General features: G+C 43.2%; 1 protein-coding gene across 1 annotated transcript in view; it reads right to left on the bottom strand.

The window, feature by feature from the left end:
* Positions 1-10,846, bottom strand: part of LPP (LIM domain containing preferred translocation partner in lipoma) — a 656,183-nt gene extending 645,337 nt beyond the window's left edge. Inside the window, exon 1 of the mRNA XM_078668172.1 lies at positions 10,726-10,846. The gene's annotated coding sequence lies outside the window, so the exon portion shown is untranslated. The remainder of the gene's footprint in view (positions 1-10,725) is intronic.
* Positions 10,847-22,171: the final 11,325 nt, after the last annotated feature.

Genomic DNA, 22,171 nt, shown 5'->3' on the forward strand with positions numbered 1-22,171 from the left:
ACAGGTCTTGAAGTAGTAACACTAAGTGTTCTTATACTGCTTCTAGTAAATGAAGACCTATGCTGTATTCAGCCAGCAGTTGTCTCATCACACCAAGACATTCACAAGCACGTCTGTCCCATTCTTCCTTTTCTTTTTTGCCAACGTGATGGTTGTGTGACATCAGAGCCACCTCTTCATTCACAAGCTGTGAGGACGGCAGCCTGGACACTTCATGACAAGGCAAGGGGGGGGGTGGGGTCACTGGCCACAATACCAAGGGGGAGGTCACTAACCACAATACTCCGTCCTCTATTTGTCCTTAAATGTACCACACACAGGAGACTATACCTCATCACAATACTACTCAAAATAAGGACTTATGATGTAGGTCTGTCACTTGGAAATACTAAGACTACAAAAGGTGCAGGCGACATCTGCACATCTGACTTGATTACATCACAACTAGTGTTTAACTGAGTGTCGGCCAGAATCCCAAGGTGGAGTACCTCCGTGCCACCCTGTGCCAACGCTCACCACTCAGACATCTGTGGATCATCATATCACCAGAGCACTAATCGGACAGAAAGAGGATACACACCACGTGTATCTCAAACTATAGCATGGGGGGGACCAGACACACAATGCAAACGATACATCCGCACAGCTCTTATAACTGGTCGCGAACGACCTATCCATCACAGGAGCACCCTGTTATTGCTGGTTGTGCATATTGTAGTAGGTGTACTAACGCGCTGGATTGTGAGGCACTTACAAGTATGTCTGGTTGCCTCTATGCCAGCCAACTGGATTTCACCGAAAGATTAGATATGCACTTGAATGGTCCCCTCCAAATATTGGAGTACCGGTCAACAGCGGACAGACAAGGAAATGCACAAATTAGTGTTTGAGCAATGTTATTCAAGAGGACAGAATTTGGAAGAGTTCGGTCTCCAAGAAATTCACTTATCTAAATGTAGGACGGACGAGGGTAGTTTTGTATGCCTTAACTTCCAGCAGCCTCTTACGAAGTTAAGTTCTTAATAATGACTTGGGGAAGAAAGGGCCATCTGAAAGAGGCATATTATTCCTATGTGGGTACAAGGTACCTGGGGTAATATGTGTGCCAACGTTGCGTATCACCAACAGGTTCGGCAGTAGGATTAGGCAGTGTTCCTAGATATCACAAGCATCACTAAAATCTACCTCCATGATCTCAAGACTAGAAGTCAGAATGTAAACCAGAGAGATTTATTAAACACATTTTGCTCACTAACCTGCTCTAATATTGGCCCATGGTTAGCAAAACCACTAATGTTTCGCACAGGTTGTTGCAGTAAAATCTGCGCGCTAGACTTAGGATTGTTTGCCATAGTGCAGGTATGCAAGGTGTATGGGTGAAGAGGCAAGTGATATCTTTCAACTGTAGAAAACCAAGGGCAATAACTTAAATGCATAGGGCACAATTGTGTATTCACAGGCACAAATCTCACACGATTAGAGCGCGGTATAAACTGCTTCTCTCCACCTTATAGTAAACCTACACAGCGTTCCACAGGTGCATGTCGAGGTGTACTCTCAAACACTCATAACTGGACTGGCCATACGCCGGTTGGTTTGAATTGTAGCTCTTCCAGGGCTTCTAATGACACAAGATGGTTTGACAATATGAGTGTCTTAAGGAGGCTCGGCAGGAGATTGTAATTAAAAGGTGGGAAAACTATTGTGCTCTGAGGGTAGGTCGGAAGCGATATGTAGGGCAGGTACTGAGGAACTTTCGAGGATGTATAGCCTCTCCAATCAGTTGCCGAACATTTTGGTGGGTGGGCTGGAATAAGACACGAGACATGAGGTCTAAAGTCTGAATCCCTCTATCGATGGAGTCCATTGCCGTCACGTGTAAAGGATGTCACCGAGCAGCGTGGGGCTCCTGCGTTAGGTAACTAACTGAAGATCACTCCCAAACTGTCCCTCGAGTTATGCGGCATGAATCTCTCCGGTGTTGCGGGGGGGGGGGGGCGAGAGGTATCTTGATTTCAACGAGCCATGTCCAGGTGGTGGGAGACGAGCTCCCGCTGACCGCTGTACATTAGTATTAAAAAGTAGAAGTTTGAATTGAGAGGCATCTAGCCAAGGAAGTAGGGAGAGGTTTGGCAACTGTGCCATCAAGCATTGGTCCTGGCAGAAGTAAATAAACTGCAATTACCAGCATTAGATCTTTCCTCCCTTGATGTAGCCATTTGGAAATATTGATCGTACATGTCCTCTCAATAGCCTATGATTTTAAGGACCACATCTCCCCTTACAGATTAAAATTCCAAACACATGCAGCCAACGTTCACCTTCATACTTGGAAATGAACACACAATCTTGTTTGAAACACGTCCACCGCTGGATTCATCAGCTCCATTTGAAATGAACCCAACCCATCATCATGACAACTGGCATTGCAAATGGTTTCCAATCGGAGCGCCGGACAGTCACAAGACGCCTCATCCCCAATTTATGCAGTATAGAGCACAATAGTAACCCATTATGTCAGCGGGAACCTGGGTAATCAGGAGTATGAAGGACAATGGTTCACATGGGTGGGAGGACTGTGGAACATATCGAACTAGTGGTTTAATTGCTCCTCTCACTACACAAGGACACACACACACACACAATATTTGTACAGGTGTAGCTGTGAGTTGGGACATACTCTGACACTAATAAAGGTTTGTTTTGCTATACCAAAAATAATAAAAAGATAGGAAAACATGTATACATGGGGACAGATTACCTCTGGAATCGTGAGGTTTCTGTACTGAAGACCATCAAACTGGGGGCTCAATACCACTTTAGCACTTTGCCCTCAAGATAGTGAGACCGGGTGAATGACCATTCAAATAGACAATACCTCCAAGCTGTATTATCCCATCTCTGACCAATAACTGACCTGTGCATTAGTCACAATGACATAGTTATAAGGTACAACTCCCAGATTTCTTTTTCGTAGCACGTCTTCTTTGCCATAAAGAATAGAAATTGGGAGTGTCAGTATTATGAAACAGGTAAGAAATGCATGTGTGTGTTTCAGACTGCTGTATCTTCTTCAACCGCCTCTTTTGAATTCCAGAAGCTGCAGTAATGCCAAATTGGTTTGTTTTGATTGTGAGAATGTTATTGCTCGATTAATTTAGTTTACTTTTCAAGCATGTTTAATAGCAAGTTAGGATGTATTTCTGTACCATTTTAGTGGTCTCGCCAGCACTACACACACGATATATCTCAAATCAATACCCTTTCAGGCATAGAGGGACGCTTAAATTATGCAAAAAAGGAAGCAGAGAACTCTGGGTAATTCTCAAATTTAGGTGGAAAGCAGCTCCAGTATAGAGCACTTCCAACACCAGCGACACTTTAAATTTGCTCACCTCAAATGTCTGCTTTTCTATCAAAGTCTTTAAGCATAGGAATAGCACAGTGCCATCCACGCCGAGATAGAAAGGGACAAAGTATTTTGCCACTTCTACAGCAAAGTCTTTTAGCATAGAATTAGCACAGTGCTATCCTTGCCAAGCTGTAAAATGACTAAAGTCATTTACCACTCCAGGTACAGTATTGCAGCTTTAGATTGGTAAAAAAATACCATCCAATCCAACCTGAAATGAATAAAAGCAATCCATGACACGTGTTTCGCTCTCATTAGAGCTCTTCAGAAGTATAGCTTTGTCCAAACACAAGGGAGCCCCCAGTATAAGTCAAAACAATACCCTTTCAGGTATAGAGTGGGGCTTAAATTATGCAAAAAAAGGAAGCAGAGAACTCTGGGTAATTCTCAAGTTTCGGTGGAAAGCAGCTCCAGTAGAGTATGGACTTTGAGGAAGGATTCTTTTAAATAAAAGTGATGGAAGATTTGCGTAAACTATCTGGAATGGCCGATTATGAGTCAACCAGCGCTCAAACTTGGGGTTGGTTATAAAGGACTGAGGAACACCAAGTTTCGGTTTCCCTTCAACTAATCATCACATTGTAAGCACTGCTGTCCTAATTCTGTTCTATCTAATCAATTGGCCCAACTGGCCCAACTCACCCGAAGACAATCTGTCAATTGACAGGTCAGAACTTGAAAAGATATGACACTGTGACAGGGTGAGAAAGGTCATGGGAAGAATTCGACGTAACCTCGGCCACCAGCAATTACTCACAGCAGTAAGACAAGGATGACCAGTTGTCCCGGATTTGAGAGGACAGTTGAGGTTTTTTACCCTCTGACCGGACAAATTTCAGTATATTTGACATGTCCCAGTGTTTAAAGCAGGTCAACGGAACATAAAGTGAAGCAGGTATTTATGCGTTTTCAACTGCCTAATTAATGAGCAGCCCCTAGCCAAAAGCAATGTAAAAGACAGAGAGATTCCACTAGGGTCTTACTGACAGTGTTTTCTAAGTTTATGATCAATGCCAATTAAGTCATTTTGTGCCCATCGGTCAATGTAATATTGTACTCCTACTTTTATGTTGCTGGTAAGCTCCAGTTCTTGTTTTTCAAGATCTAATCACCCTTTGCAACACTGACACATATATGGATGATAGCCTAGAGCAGCACAATGGGCCAAAAAACAACAGAACCCCATGTAATTCCCACTGGCTTAGATTCATTTAAGAGTTCCAACCATGTATTTTTGGTGACCCTAAAGATAAAATATCTTAAACCTATCTGAATGACCCTTATATGTATTTATTAAAAAGGCATTTGCTTATTTTGGTTCAGACCACATGGACAGAACTTTTACTGCAAACCATGCAGGAGAGAAGAAATATTCAAAAGAGACTGGCCGTGTGTGGAGAATATAAAGTATGCAGAGGGATAGGAAGAGGTATACAAAAGAGGTTCAAAGGGGTGCTGCAAAAAAGGTGGATTCTGCAAAGGTCTGCCTTTAAATGCCTCTTTGCATAGTCTAGAAAAAACGGATGTATGACGTTAAAACGCATACTTTTACAACGCATACCGTTACAACGGGACTTTTACAACGCAAATACTATTACAACGCATGTATTTACAACGCATTTTTTTACAACGCAGGTACCTTTACAACGCATACCATTACAACGTAAGTATTGGTAAGTATATATAATTTTTTTAATTGTATATTATTTAAAATTAATATAATTTAATGTAATTGTATTTATTTTAATTTAATTTAATTAATTTAATTTAAATTTAATTTTATTTTATTTTTACCCTGTACCCCTGTACCCCAAAAACCCAAAACTGACCCTGAACCCAAAAAATACCCCTTTACCCAAAAACTGAAAACTGACCCTGAACCCTAAAAATACCCCTTTACCCAAAAACCCAAAACTGACCCTAAACCCTAAAAATACCCCTTTACCCAAAAACTGAAAACTGACCCTGAACCCTAAAAATACCCCTTTACCCAAAAACCCAAAACTGACCCTGAACCCTAAAAATACCCCTTTACCCAAAAACCCAAAACTGACCCTGAACCCAAAAAATACCCCTTTACCCAAAAACTGAAAACTGACCCTGAACCCTAAAAATACCCCTTTACCCAAAAACCCAAAACTGACCCTGAACCCAAAAAATACCCCTTTACCCAAAAACTGAAAACTGGCCCTAAACCCTAAAAATACCCCTTTACCCAAAAACCCAAAACTGACCCTGAACCCTAAAAATACCCCTTTACCCAAAAACCCAAAACTGACCCTGAACCCTAAAAATACCCCTTTACCCAAAAACCCAAAACTGACCCTGAACCCTAAAAATACCCCTTTACCCAAAAACCCAAAACTGACCCTGAACCCTAAAAATACCCCTTTACCCAAAACTGACCCTGAACCCTAAAAATACCCCTTTACCCAAAAACCCAAAACTGACCCTGAACCCTAAAAATACCCTTTTACCCAAAAATGACCCTGAACCCTAAAAATACCCCTTTACCCAAAAACCCAAAACTGACCCTGAACCCTAAAAATACCCCTTTAAAAAAAACCTAACATATAACATTTTAAATATAATTATATACTTACCAATACTTACGTTGTAATGGTATGCGTTGTAAAGGTACCTGCGTTGTAAAAACATGTGTTGAAAATAAATGCGTTGTAATAGTATTTGCGTTGTAAAAGTTCTGTTGTAATGGTAGTGCGTTGTAAAAAATGCGTTGTAATGGGTGTATACCAGAAAAAACATGTCAGACTACAAAAAGAAAAAAACATGAAAACAATCCGCCTTTTATTTTTAAATAAGGATTACATTTGCAATGTGAGGAGCCAGCGGAACTTTGTATGGCATCCGAAGTACTGATAAAAACAGAGAGAGACCCTTCTCACACAAAGGGAACTGGGTTGAAACAAGTAACAATAAAATGTTCTCTGTGTCGTTCTATCTAAATAAACGGTCATCTTGCATACACACCTAATCATACATATCACCATATACAAACTAAATGCATTTAGTAAAAAGTATCCCCTCCTTTATTGAGACAGTTGTTTCAAAATAATAACAATAATTAAAAACAATACTCCAAGAAAAAACAGGAAACAATGCATGTGTAAATATTCATTGAATATTTATGCATGCATTGTTTTCTGTTTTTATCTGTTTATAGATCCAACAATACAGTTTAACTTATGCGTCTGTCCTGAAGAAGGTGGTGTCAACCAATCTCATTCCACCGAAACGCCGCGTCCAACAACTGTTTTTTCTTGGAGTATTGTTTTTAATTATATTGTGTATTTTGGTGATGTTTATAATCACATTTTATCTATATATGATCATAAACTGTGTTGGAGCAGTAGCAACTACTTGTGTGATTTGGGGATACGGAAATGTGCTTCTCTTTAAATTATTATATTGGTTGATGTCATCTATATGTCAATGAGACAGTGGAACCAAATTGTGCTTCTTCCATTTATGAATCTGTATGCATTTTTAATGAAATTGTAACTGCCTTATTGAATTTGTTTTTATGGTGTGTAAAACAAACAAAATGTGTGAAAAATAAATTTCAATAAAAGGAGGTGATACTTTTTACTATAGGCATTTAGTTTGTATGTGGTGATATGTAGGATTGGGTTTGTATGCAAGATGACAGTCTAATTAGATAGAACGCCACTGGGAACATTTTATTGTTACTTATCCCATGTACTGCATACATACCAATAGACCTGATTCAGGTATGAGACTACAGATTTTTTAAGCTAAAAATTGCTTTATTTTGACAGAGCCCATCAGAAATCAACTCTGCTTCAATAGAAGTCAATGTGAGAAAAACATTCTCCCAATTCTTTTTTAAAGCTGCCACTTTCCTTTTCTAAAATATTGGCATATGTGGTACTGCATATTTTTTAAAACTGGCACCCAAGGTTTTGGGGGACATTTATTGACGTAGCGCAGCAAGACATTAGAAAAACTCATTGTTACAGTGTGTGCTTTAGTAACACTTTTATGTGGTGGGACTACTGAATAAAAAGTGAATATTCTGAAGGAAAATAAAATGTATTATATGTGAGATGCAAGCCTGTTTGTTTTGGGAGGGGCTTTTGATTGAAACTAAAGGGGGAGGAGGGGCGCAAAGTGAACCTTTTATAAATATTTGTTCACGCTGAACCAGCTTTTTTTTTTTTATTTTTTTAAAGGCTTCTTGACAGACCTTTGTGTATATGTTTTAGTGTGAAGTGAGGAACAGGGGTCAACTGGGGTCAGCTTTCAGAGTCCTATAACACATGCCAGTGCATACTTGTAACTTTCCAAGCAGAGGGGCAGGGTGACACTTGTAAATACCCTGTGCTTCACTGAAGGGAAGGAATAGGTACTTGTAACTTCCTAAGTTTTACTGAGAGGGAGGGATAGATACTTGTAACTTCCCAAAGTGTTACTAAGAGGCGGGATAGATACTTGTAACTCCCCAAAGTGTTACTAAGAGGTGGGATAGATACTTGTAACTTCCCAAAATGTTACTAAGATGCAGGGACAGATTCTTGTAACTTCCCAAAGTGTTACGAAGAGGCGGGATAGATACTTGTAACTTCCCAAAGTGTTACTAAGCGGCTGGATAGAAACTTGTAACTTCCAAAAATGTTGCTAAGAGTAGGGATAGATACATTTAACTTCTCAAAGTTTACCCAGAGGCAGTCAGATAGATACTTTGAGAGGAGGGATCGATACTTGTAACTTCCCAAAGTGTTACTAAGAGGCGGGATAGATACTTGTAACTCCCCAAAGTGTTACTAAGAGGTGGGATAGATACTTGTAACTTCCCAAAGTGTTACTAAGAGGCGGGATAGATACTTGTAACTTCCCAAAATGTTACTAAGATGCAGGGACAGATTCTTGTAACTTCCCAAAGTGTTACTAAGAGGCGGGATAGATACTTGTAACTTCCCAAAGTGTTACTAAGAGGCGGGATAGAAACTTGTAACTTCCAAAAATGTTGCTAAGAGTAGGGATAGATACATTTAACTTCTCAAAGTTTACCCAGAGGCAGTCAGATAGATACTTTGAGAGGAGGGATCGATACTTGTAACTTCCCAAAGTGTTACCAAGAGGTGGGATAGATACTTGTAACTTCCCAAAGTGTTACTAGGAGGCGGGATAGATACTTGTAACTCCCCAAAGTGTTACTAAGAGACGGGATAGATACTTGTAACTTCCCAAAGTGTTACTAGGAGGCGGGATAGATACTTGTAACTCCCCAAAGTGTTACTAAGAGGCGGGATAGATACTTGTAACTTCTAAAAATGTTGCTAAGAGCAGGCATAGATACATGTAACTTCTCAAAGTTTACCCAGAGGTAGTCAGATAGATACTTGGAGAGGAGGGATCGATACTTGTAACTTCCCAAAGTTTCCTGAGAGGCAGGGATAGATACTTGTAACTTCCAAAAATGTTGATAAGAGCCAGAGATAGATACTTGTATCTTCCCAAAGTTTCCTGAGAGGCAGGGATAGATACTTGTAACTTCCAAAAACGTTGCTAAGAGCCAGAGATAGATACTTGTAACTTCCCAACGTTTACTGAGAGGCAGGGATAGATACTTGTAACTACCGAAAATGTTGCTAAGAGTAGGGATAGATAAATGCAACTTCTCAAAGTTTATTCAGAGGCAGTCAGATAGATACTTGTAACTTCCCAAAGTTTACTGAGAGGAAGGGATAGATACTTGTAACTTCCAAAAATGCTGCTAAGAGTAGGGATAGATAAATGCAACTTCTCAAAGTTTATTCAGAGGCAGTCAGATAGATACTTGTAACTTCCCAAAGTTTATCGAGAGGAAGGGATAGATACTTGTAACTTCCAAAAATGCTGCTAAGAGCCAGAGATAGATACTTGTATCTTCCCAAAGTTTCCTGAGAGGCAGGGATAGATACTTGTAACTTCCAAAAACGTTGCTAAGAGCCAGAGATAGATACTTGTAACTTCACAAAGTTTACTGAGAGGCAGGGATAGATACTTGTAACTTCCAAAAATTTTGCTAAGAGTAGGGATATATAAATGCAACTTCTCAAAGTTTATTCAGAGGCAGTCAGATAGATACTTGTAACTTCCCAAAGTTTCACTGAGGGTAGAGATGGATACATGTAACTTCCCAAAGTTTCCCGAGAGGCAGATATAGATACTTGTATCCTCCAAAAATGTTGCTAAGAACAGGGATAGAGACTTGTAACTTATTAAAGTTTACTTGGAGGCAAAGATAGATACTTTGAGAACAGGGAAAGGTATTTGTAACTTCCCTCCGTGTTACTGAGGGCACAGATCGATACTTGTAACTTCCCAACGTTTCCTTATAGGCAGATATAGATACTTGTAACTTCCAAAAATGTTGCTAAGAGCAGGGATAGAGAGGTGTAACTTCCCAAAGTGTTACTAAGAGGCGGGATAGATACTTATAACTTCCAAAAATGTTGCTAAGAGCAGGGATAGAGACTTGTAGCTTCCCAAAGTGTTCGTAAGAGGTAGGATAGAGGTGGGATAGATACTTGTAACGTCCCAAAGTTTCCTTAGAGGCGAAATAGATTCTTATAACTTCCAAAAATGTTGCTAAGAGCAGGGATAGATCCATGTAACTTCTCAAAGTTTACTCAGAGGCAGAGATGGATACATGTACCTTCCCAAAATGTTGCTAAGAGTAGGATAGATACATGTAACTTCTTAAAGTTTACTCAGAGGCGAGATAGATACTTTGAGAGCAGGGAGAGGTACTTGTAACTTCCTAAACTTTACTCAGAGGGTAGAGATGGATACTTGTATCTTCCCAAAATGTTGCTAAGAGCAGGGATAGATACTTGAAGTTTGCAAAATGTTGCAGGGAGAGATACTTGTAACTTCTCAATGTTTACTGAGAGGCAGCGATGGATACTTTGAGAGCATGAATAGGTACTTGCACTTTCTAAAATGTTGCAGGGATAGAGAGGTGCAACTTTCCAAAGTTTCCCTGCGTCCAGGGAGCTGCAGTCCCACCCAAGGTTTGTTTTAGGAGGCCCAGGAAGCGGTGCCTCGTTCTTTCACATGCACCGGCCGCGGCTGCTGCCGAGGGCCCTGCAGGGCCACGCTACCCCAGGCCGGTGCTGCAAACAAGCACAGGCCGCTGCAAACAAGCACAGGCCGCTGCAGCCCCCGGCTGCCCCCCCCCGTCCCCCGGGACCCTCTTGCTGCCGTGCCCGGGCAGGGAGGGGGTGTGCAGCGGTGCCCCCGCTCCCCCCGCCCCCGTGGCCCCTCCCCGGGCCCCTCCTCTGTACCTGGGCTCCGCCGCCGGTGCGGGGCTGCAGCGGGAGCAGCTGTTCCAGGAGCGTCAGCGGCGGGAGGGCGTGGCGCGGTGACGTCACCTCGGAGCCAGCGTGGCGGCGCGCGCACAGGCAGCAGGCCCCTCTGTCACGCGCTGGAATTCCGTGACGCCTTTCCCGTCTCCCGCCCTCTCCTTTGGGCGCGTGGAGGGGGGCGGGGCCCGAGGGGCGGAGCCTCGCTCTGACAGTTAGATAGGTGAACAACGGTGTGGCGGGGTGTGGCCGTGACGTCATAGGGCGCGGTGGAGCCAGCCTATCACAGAAGGATTTGGGTTAATTCCTGGCCTTCCGCCGCTCCGCCCATGAGTCTGGACAGCCAATGGAAGGGCTAGGACACCTGGGAAGGTGCGTAAAGCTCTTTGAAGTGGGAGCTTTCAGCCTGTCTAATGAAAAATGAAAACTCAAAGCAAAGTTAAGTCATTCGCCCAATAAAATGTGATCTCTTTAGTGAACTTATCTCTGTGTGTAATCACAAGAGGCCCAGCAGTTTCCACCTGAATGTATTTTAGTATTCGCATTTGATAATATTATTTCATTGCAACACTCAGGGAGCACTGATAGTAACATTATATTGTAACACTCAGTAATGCTTTATTTTATTTTATTTTTTGCAGATTTTATATAGCGCAAACTCGACCCAAAGGTATTGGAGCGATTTACATGAGCACCGGTTATGTTACACATTCAGGCATGGGGAGATTAACCCCCAGATTCATCAAAGTCCCGTTTTGCGAGTCCTTAATAGCGATTTTTAAGGAATTGCTATTAAAGACTCGCAAGACGGGATGCATGTAGAAATTGCAATATTTTTTGCGGTTTCTACTGCTTCCTTATTTGCGATTCGGTAATTGCTAATCGCAAATAAGGAATGGCTTTCCCATTCATTCCTATGGGCCTTCGGAGTCATTCCTTATTTGCGATTAGCAATTAGCGAATCGCAAATAAGAAAGCAATTTCAAGGGTGCCAGGGTGTCCAAAGGACACCCTGTAGCACCCCTGAAATGGTAAGGTACACTGGTGTTGCGCACACACATGGACATGTGTGTGTGTAACATACAACTTAAAAAAATGCACTGAAGTGCATTTTTCTAAGTTTTCGCTATTTACCACGTAGTTAGACTTCGCGGTAAATAGCGGCCCCAGATTGCGAATTCGCAATTTTAAAATGGTTCTTGAATTGCATGTAAGGAATCTCAAATTGAGATTCCTTAAATACAATTATTCGCAATTTAGCGATTTCTAAAAATTCGATTTTTGCATTTGGGATGATGAATCCCAAATGCAAAAATAGCGCTCGCAAAGGGCCAGATTCTCAGAATCTAGCCCTTTGTGAGCCGATTTCGGCTTGATGAATCTGGCTGTAAGTGATTTGCCCAGAATCACAGGACGTGGACGCGACCCCAAGGCTCGAACCTGGTTTCCAGCACCAAAGTCGGCAGTCTAGCCGACGCACCACATCCTCATGCTTTGACAGAATGTCTCCTGTGCCTCAATTTTCATATGGAGTTAAGCGCGCTGGTTTCAAAAGTAGGAGACACTTACCCTTGTTCAGCTCTATCTTTCTTCCCCTGTCCCTCTCTCTCTCTCCACACTTTGTCATCTCTTTTGCACAACATAAATGTCTCCTTGTGCCAGTGGCGTAGCTTAAAATGAAGATAGCACCTTGCAGAATGTGCCGTCCTGCCAGGTACTATGCATCAGGTGTTAGACAAACGCATTTTAATGCTGGTTGCCTTGATTGGCATTTTAGTGATTCAGCCAGCATAACAAATATACAGATAAATGAAAGCTGTTTTTTCTCTCCAATATAAGTGCATACTTCAAAAGGGCAATGTAAAAAGAATACATTTTAAAACGCCAGCCTGTCTGCTAATGCAGCAGCCCGGTGCCCCCTGTCCAGCCCGCCAAAAGTAGTTGGAACACACTCTCAAGACAAGTGCTCAGCCTGGCACATACACTACCCAGGCACTTCTGGACTGGTAGTGTAGTCAGGTGAGTCACACACACACACACTCTCTTTGTGCACTGAAGTTCACTTGTATGTACATAAACCTACTAGAATGCCTTTTCAGTTAGTTACACTGATAACTAGAGGCATGTTTTTTTCTTTATATTTCAGATGCACAATTCCACACAGAGAATACATGTGTGGTACACACAGCAAAGTTGCCAGGCTTGCAACAAGTAAGCTTCTGTTTTCTTATATGTACAAAAAATAATTTTAGAAATGCATTATGAAAAAAGAAAGATGATTAAAGGACCACTTCTCTCCCCCAGATATCCAAAGTTGACCGCCGCCTGCCCACCAGAATACGAGTTTTCTCGTTGTCTGGCGGGCGGGCTGCATGGCGATTCCACTGTGGTGCCTATTGACAATGCATCACAATGAGAGCACATAAGGCTGTTATGCAGGAAAGAGAGAGAATGCAGGCAGCGGGGCACAACAAATGCCCCCGGTATGCATCCCCATGCACTGAGGCAGCAGAGGGCTATATAGAGCCCCCTTTGTTTCCCCACCACCAGCCTTTTTCTGGGTAGGCTCACCACAATGAAAAGGCTGGAGGTGGGGAAACTTGTAATTTGCTTGGCTGAGCCGCGGCGGCATGGCAAGCATATTGCTACCCCGACCGCAAGTCCACCAGGGATCGTGGATTCCTGGCACTTGCGGTGTTCACCTAGAGGCCATACCGCTGTACTCATCATACTCAAGCCCGGACTGACCATTGCGGGCACCGGGCAATCCCCCGGTCGGCCGCAAGGGTGTTGGCCGGTTTTGGGCCCTGGGGGCCGTTTTTGTTACAGAGCCGTTTTTGCAGCATAGCTGCAAAATCGGCCCTGTAACAAAATCGGCCGAAAAGCGGCCCTGGCAAAGCGTTCGCCCCCCAGAGGGGGGGCCGGCCGAGCACTTTGCCAGGGCGGTTTTGGTTCCCTGTCCGGCCCTGATCATACTGTGGTTGAACCCCTGGTATGGTGGTCCCTGATCACCACACCACCTCCACCACAAGTTTGGCCGCCCCATGGACCGCCAAAATCGTAATTAGGTCCTAAGGGCCAAATGTATCAACAACTTGATTTGCGATTCCCAAATAGCGATTTTTTAGAAATCGCTATTTGAGAATCGCAAATAGGGATGTATGTACAAAATCGCATTTTTTTAGCGATTTCTTAGTATTCCTTAATTGCGATAAGCAAATTGCGAATCGCAATTAAGGAATACTTTCCCATTCATTTCTATGGGTCAGGAGGCCTATGGGAATGAATGGGAAGTTATTCTCAATTTGCGATTCGCAATTTGAGAATCGCAGATTGAGAATAATTTCAAGGGTGCAGGGGTGTCCAAAAAACACCCTGTTGCAACCCTGGTGCACATACATGTCCTCAGGGCATGTATGTGCTTCACATTGCACTTAGAAAAATTACCACCAACTTGAAGTTGGTGGTAATTTGCGATTCCTTAGGGCCAATTTGCAGTTTTTTTTAATGCTTCTTACAGTGCATTTAAGGAATCGCTAAATTTGCAATTCCTTAAATGCAATCGCAAAATAAGGAATCGTAAATTTTGCGATTCCTTATTTTGCACGCAGATTTCTTTGATACCTACCATTTAGCACGAATGCGTTCGCAAACGCCGAAATTCGGTGAATTTTTGCTGTTCACCCTATCTGGGATGGGTATGCCCAGACGTGGGTCCCGTGCTCACTACGCCACTGGAGTCAAGCTATCCTGGCTGAAGACGGCTGATAGCCAGAAATCGGTCCTAGGATGCTTGATTCCGGTCCAGGGAAGACATGGCTTGGCAGTTCGGGCTGGACTGTTCCCATGAGGCACAGGGTCAAGACTGATTTGCATATGGCCATGTCTGAACTGGGGTGGCTTGGTGAGCAAAATAACGATGGATTAAACCAAAATCTGTGACAGGGGATGAATGTTTTGCCATTATGCAACATTCCGTCCATCACCTTGTGTGTTTTGCAAGTCATATAAATACCAATATGTTTAGATGAAATAATAAAAAGCTGGATATTTTTTGTTTTAAGAATCGTTTTTAGGATTGGAATTGAATGTCATTTTTGAAATCGCAGCTCACCTAATTCTGCGCCTGTGGCTGAAACTAAAGGATGCTTGTAGCGTGCCGCGTGCACAGACTGATGACGCTCCTCTTGCAGCTTTGGGTCTCATCCACTTGTCTTTCCACTGTTCTTGTTCCAGTGTCTAGGACCCTTTTGGAACAAGCCCTGCCCTCTCCAGCACCTGGGCCTCCTCAATGAACAATGGCTCTTACTGTACATAGAAGAATTCCAATTGGACAATTCCTGCCTCTTCAACCTCCCTGGAGCGTGGAAGGGATGACTGCACAGGGGAAAGAAGCTTTTTAGGTCAAGTGCACTCCTGGAATATTTTTTAGAGCTGTTGACATTTTCTCAAATGTATCTTGGCTCCTAAAACTCATTAGGGTTTTTTGTTTTTCTTCATTTCTTCTCCAGCTGCTGCACTGAAAAGTCATTTATTGTTTAGTAACTTTGCTGCCCAAAATGAGGTCAATAATACGTTCTGTGGAATTCCTGATTTAACAGGAACATAGTTTCTGGCAGAATTAAGAATGACAGAGGATTTAGGAATTCCATATTACCAGACCCTGTTTGGGAGCCACGGGGTGGGCACGTTAGCACTGGGCCCCAACCATGATGGCTGAAGTTGTTTACCACTGGTGTCCTGGTACTCTTCTGCTTTGGCAACGCAAACTGGACCAAGTACAACTCTTTCCACACTTGACTCTCGGGGTGGTGGGGCGAGCAGTCAAAGTCTTATCAGAGAGGTAGTATTGGGGGAAAGAGCCAGGAACTCAAGACCCAATCAACAGACACAGTAAGATAATGCCCCGCCTATGGTTATCTCCTAGAATAAGAAAGTACAACACAATTCTTCCGATCTACTTGACAGGGTTGTTGTAAGTTGAAGTAAAAATCAGGAGGTTCCAGACTCGCTTTCCTTCCCCCACAGCAGTCTTCCCTTACGCTGTGGCCAGGACCCATGGGGTCCAGGTAAGGCCTGCAAATTGGTCTGAGTTGTTATGAATTCAGTAAGTAATATAGTTCAAAATCTTACCTTGGCTTTCATGCCTTAAAGTTTCAAATGAGTGAAGCTGTTTCACCTTCGATTGCCTTAGTCTCTCTCATTCTCTGGTGCAATTAGGCCCAGTGGGTATTTGTCAGTGCTCTTCAGCTGTCCTGTTGGTCATCAAATGCCGGGGAGTTTGTTCCCACCTGCCTGTACAGGGTAGACTCCTTCAGAGATGTTAAGTGCAGTGTCTGCTGCGTGCAGGACAATCTCTGTGGTTCTGCCTCTGGCAAACTCTTGCGACAACACCAGTCCTCAACAGCGGAAACCCTCCAGGCAGCTGGGAACAGGTGCTTCAGCTTGGAATAGTTGCTGATTCCTAGCTGAGTGCTCTTCAGGTATCAGGGCTGAGGTGGTCCCGTGGCCAGTTTAAGGCGTTTCACCTTGCCAATGCTTCAGTCTTCCTGTTGGCGGCCGTACCAGTCACCTGGCTAGCATCAGCTTTCTTGGCCATCTCAAGTTGACATACTCTGGTGCATATTTGTCAGCTTCCTCTCAGAGATCCTATCCGAGATTTATTTCTGGCAACACAGTGGGCATCTCTTTTCCAGACAGAATGTGACTCGTTACAACACGAGTCATCACAATGCGTGCCATAACAATGCTGTTGTTACAACGACCTTGTTGTTACCACGCAAAGCCAATACTACGCAAGTCACTACATCGACTTGCAGTAGATGGCATGCTTACATTAGAAATGTATAATATACTATTTCAACTCCAGCCTACGTAAAAGTAAGGAAAGGTGTTAGAATAGTAAACTATACTATTTCTAATGTTAGCATGCCATCTACTGCAAGTCGATGTAATGACTTGCGTAGTAATGGCAGTGCGTGGTAACAACGCAGTTGTTGTAATGACCGTGTTGTAAAGGCATCGCAATGTGATGCCAGCGGTGTAGTGGCTGTTTCCCTTCCAGACAGTCACATACAGGGCCAGGCACACTCCTTCCCTCTCTCAGTAGGAAGACATCATTCTAATTGTCTTCCGGCAGATCCTCGGCTCCTCCAGGAGAAAGTGCTGATTCACGTCTGGGAGACTGCTTATTAGTCAGATACAAGCCCTGATTATAGCAGCACTTTAAGTACTCTGTGGAGCACTCCAGTCCTTGGTCAAGAAGAATTTGGGACTGGAACAAAGGGTTTGTTTGAATCCCACTTTTAAATACATTTACCAGTGCTGTGGATTAACTATCTCAAAACCCCTTTGAGGTGGTTCTCTTTCAAGTTCATCTTGGATGCTCTCTGGACACAGCATTTGCGTAAGGTGATGATTGTCACAGCAGGTAGCACTTGGCCTGGCTCCACGCCCGAGTACCCAGAAGATGAGCACAAGGAAGCCTGAGGTCTCTCAATCTTATGCTCGTCAGCCTTCCGGAATCAGTAGTCAGTGACAGACAAAAGGGCAATCCCACTCTGCACCCTGCTATCTACCAAATGGCAGTGCCCAGTAGGAACTAATCTACAGCCCCTTGCTAACAAACTTTCATGGACTTTCAAAGCAATCAAAAATGTCAAATGTGTCATGGTATTTCAAAGTCATCATTAAATCACAAAGTCATAGCTCACATTGTCAGGACACTAGCAGACTGAGAAGTGTAAAAAATGAAGAAAAAAAACAAGGCAGCAACCTTTTTTCAACTGTGCAACCAGGATCTCAACCAACATCCCCACACCCACCAAGACTGCCCCCTGCAGCTTTAAGCTGGGAAAGCATTGAAGGATCAACTCTTTACAGAGCAAACATCTCAGAGTGTTAACTGCCAACAACTGAGGTGCCTCGCCTATCAATCATTAAGTTTATACTTGTGTTTGACCCTGTACAGAGGTCCACTGCCATTTGGTCAAGTTCGTCCTATAGAAATACCACATGCATACATACATAATGAATTGCCCTCCCTTTACTTCATCCTGAGAGTGGTAGTTTGCCCAGAAGTACCTTACACCTACAGTAAATAGAGAATAGTAAACAATGACACACAACTTGCCACACAAGCAGGTGTGCAAAAGTTCTGTCCATGTGGGGTGTAGGTGTTCCCGTGTGCTGCAGATGCGTTGAGTGTTTCCCCTCAGCTCTTGTGGCAACGGTTGGTGGTCATGGCAGTAAATACGCCAGTCAGCTGTGATGCGCCTCATAGGTATGCTTCAAGAGCATCCCCATTGGTCCTTACCTCTCATGTTGGGAAAGCCACCTCCCTAAGCACTTCCCAGAGATGGAGCAGATGGAGTGGGAATTACTAGAAGTCTGCTAGATTAACTGTAGAATTAGCAGTAGAACACAAAGTTGTAGTTTCAGAAAAGGTACGATGGGTCGTAAATTTTGTATAGTTTTTTTCACTTTTCGACTGATGAGACTCAAGGATTAATGGAGTATTTTAGGCACTTTCCCTTCAAGTCAATATATGCGGCCCGGTTTAATTCCAACCACTCACCCCACTGCCAGCATGAATCCAGCCATCCCTACTTTCCCTCTCTCAATGCACTCAACCTCACCCGCGTGAAGTTTTAATAGGCTGCAACATTAATCAAATTATTATATTTTTCTCCAAATCACTCTTAGCACTTATAAACACTTGGCAGACAAGTAACTTGTACATAATGTTTGCTCACAAAACTGATCACCGGTTGCCAGGCGGCCGAGACCATTGATCTGGCTGTAATCCTTTCCATGGCCACCACTCCATTCGTTCAGAGTTGGAAGTTCTGCCTGCTTCCACTAGCTAGTAACTAACATTAAGTCTGTTAACATCTTTAAATGGTTGGGTTAGTCCTCCTAGTTCATCTCTAGCAGCAAAGCTGGTTTCACGTTCTGCACAGTCAGGGATGGGTTATCAAGAACAGGGTAGGCCTGGCTCTTTTGGCAGTAATTTTAAATAAAAACAATTGGTTCTGTTGGATATGTGTCAATTTCTTTGCTATATTGTGAATATACTAATTCTTTATATACTTCACTCAGTCCGCATTTGCGGTATGGTACGTAAGGACACACACAACAATTTTCACTTTTTGAAAAAAGTTTTTTCTTATTATGGAAATTTTACACGTATAAATCAATTTATGAAAATGGCTGTCCAGGACAATGAAAGCAAAGAATAACATACGGAGTGAAATATTTAGTGACTAATAGTGACAAGTGATGGTCGTGCTATACATGAATAAGTGAAGATGACGTATTTGCAATTATAGAAAAACATAGCATTTCATCAGTCCATATTTGAAAACTTTAGGTCACAACAATCATATTATTTTCTTTTTTCGTGTTGTGGCTTAAGATGGACGGATTGACAAAAGTAAGGTTGACGTTTCGACCCTAGACGTTAGTGCAGAATTATTTGGATCTGGGGCGGGTCTTCATCAGAACAATAAGAGAGCGACAGCCTGCAATTTTTTTGGCAGTAAGGCATCGGGCACATGTATATATGTATATAGTATTATAGCGCGAACCGAGCCAAAGGGCATATGCCTTCTGACACAAGAATTTGGGGTAGGCCCACCATAAGTGAAAGGCAGAGCCCTTAAACCCACCTGTCCTCCAGCTCTTGCCTGTGGAACCCCGGGGATGTGTAACTTGTAAGCATACATATCTAAGAAGACAGGGCAAGGCCACTCCATGACAGTGAGAATAACTCTTCTGTAGAGTGTGTCAGGCTGCCAGTGCTAATTGTGATATGGAGGGCACTTTGCAAAATGAATTATCTCTTGGCACATTTGTATAAGGGTGTGTCGTAATCTATCAACTCACTGACACTCATTTCCTCAACCTCAGAAGGATGCAGGGCTAAGTCAGTCCTGCCTGTGTATGACTGCCACCTGAAACTTATACACTGTTCCCTGCAGCAGGAGCTCGTGCCCCCAAGTAGCGCAGCAGGATTCAGGTGTGCAAAGTCTGGAAACTTTCTGGTCTAGTTAAGTGAGTCTCGGGCCGACCTTGTGAGTGTGGAGAGGAAAGCATCCGCCCAGATTTGCATTTGTTATTGCTTTATTTCCAAATATTTGAGTAAAATCTGGTCTATTTCCTAAGAGCTCTCAAGACTTTGCAGTATCCTCAGGTTGTATATATGTTCCTTTACTCCTCTACTTCTACAGAAAACATAACATAGTAGGAGCAACATGGTGAACACAGAGCAATACAGTGTGTGGGACTCGACTGAGACACGATTAAAAAAGATTAAACAAAACTAGCAAGAGGTGGGAGACTTCTATTTGTCATTGTTCCAGCTCTGGAGGCTGAAATCTCACCACCTCTCAGCCAGAGAAGCCACTGTTCCCGTGTCCAGTTCATGCCATGACTGGTGACTGTTGACCTTTACTTATGGATGAATGGGCTTCTTTCTCCCCCCTCTTTGTCAGGAATTCTCGTCTGGTTCAGATACATGTAATCGTCACCTTCCACAAAGACTTATTTATTTGTAAGTCACAGGTAACAAACTTGAAAACGTGTACAAGGTATACCTTTGATCTTTTCCCGATTAAGGGAAAAGGTTATGTTAGTCAAATACATTACATCACTTTACATTAACTACGCCCGTCTTCATCTGTACCCTCCTCTCCCCGACCACCATCCGGTTCCTGGATTGAAGAACAAAGGAACACAGAGGTTAGTGGTCCCACCAGGACCCCCCGACCCCAGGTAAGGGCAGGGGGACCCCATCATGTCCTAAGGTGTCATCATCGCTGCCGTCGTCTGATCCGTCCAGTACCGCGTAGTCACGCGGGAGACTACGGATCATCTTCCGGATGGACTGGGTTGAGGTCTCCGTCTCTACTATCAGATGGTTTCTGGAAAACAGAAGAACATCTTTAAAGCAGCTCAGGAGCCTCCAGCAGTCCTGGAGGTCTCAGTGTGTGAGTCACTGGGCACAAACCATACATTACTGAGTCCGCGGTGATGCGTGATGTTGGTGGGCTGGCCCTAAGCTCCGTGCTTTGGGCCTTCAGCAGGTCCTAGTCGTAGGCACACACCCAGAAGAGATGGTAGGACGTCTTGTCTGATGTGCACTCTCTCGGGCGAATGTATGACATTACAGCGCATACATTTACAATGCATGCTTTTACAATGCAGTTTTTACATCGCAACATCATTTACAACGCATTCTTTTACAAAGCATGCCATTACATCGGTAAACATCACTTACAACAAAACTTTTACAACGCACTACCATTACAACGCGGTCATTACAACGCAAACTATTACAACGGGGAACATCGTTTACAACACGGTGTTTACACCGCGTTGCCTTTACAACGATGCCATTACAACGCAAGTCGTTACTACGACTTGCGCTGGATGGCGCTGTTGTATAAGGAATATTGTAATTTTATATTCCAACACCTTCTCTACTGTTACGTGGACTGGTGTTGGAATATAAAATTATATTAGTCCACAAACCACGCCCTACAACGCAAATCGTTGTAACGACTTGCGTTGTAATGGCACCGTTGTCATGTACGCGATCTAAAAGATCGCGTTGTACTGACATACATCCTATTACAACGCATTGCGCTGGGGGGCGCTCTAGGATAGGGAATAGGTCAATTTACTATCCAATAACCTTCCCTAGTGTCCACGGGGACTGGAGTTTGAATAGTAAATTAAACTATTCACTATCCAACACCCAAAAGCGCTATGCGTTGTAATGGTATGCGATGTAAAAACCGTGTTGTAAAGGCAGGCGTTGTAATAGCCTGTGTTGTAACGTCATACATCCCATTACATCGTATTTTCAGAAGCTAACTTTACAACGCATTCCATTACATCGCATTATACCTTTACATCGCATACCATTGCAATGCATACCATTACATTGCATTTAAGGTAAGTGTTGGATAGTATAGGGGTAATCATTTCTATTCTAACTCCAGTGAGTGCAACAGTAGGGTAAGTGTCAGATAGTGGATGGGTACTATGAGTTGTAATGGTATGCGTTGCAATTACTTGCCATGTAATGCCTGGGTTGTAGTGACATGCATTGTAATGACATGCGTTGTAGTGACATGCAATGTAATGGCTGCGATGTAAAGGATGTTGCGATGTGATGACTGATTTGTAACGGTAGTGCTATGTAATGACTGCGTTGTAAAGGTTTATTCCCCTCTCGGGCAGGACTTGGATCTGGTGAACCCTCTTGCGTGCATGAAGGCTCTTAATGGCAGACTACCTCGATAAAAGGGCATCTTACGCCACCTGAAGTTGGGGCCAGTGTTTAACGCCCCCCCTGTGGTAAATCCGTGAAGTCTGTCATGACTAGGGCCCTTTACTTCCCTCTGAGTTCTAGATTTAGGTG

The sequence above is a fragment of the Lissotriton helveticus genome, chromosome 11 (genome assembly GCF_964261635.1).
Source record: "Lissotriton helveticus chromosome 11, aLisHel1.1, whole genome shotgun sequence".
Taxonomy (NCBI): Eukaryota; Metazoa; Chordata; class Amphibia; order Caudata; family Salamandridae; genus Lissotriton; species Lissotriton helveticus.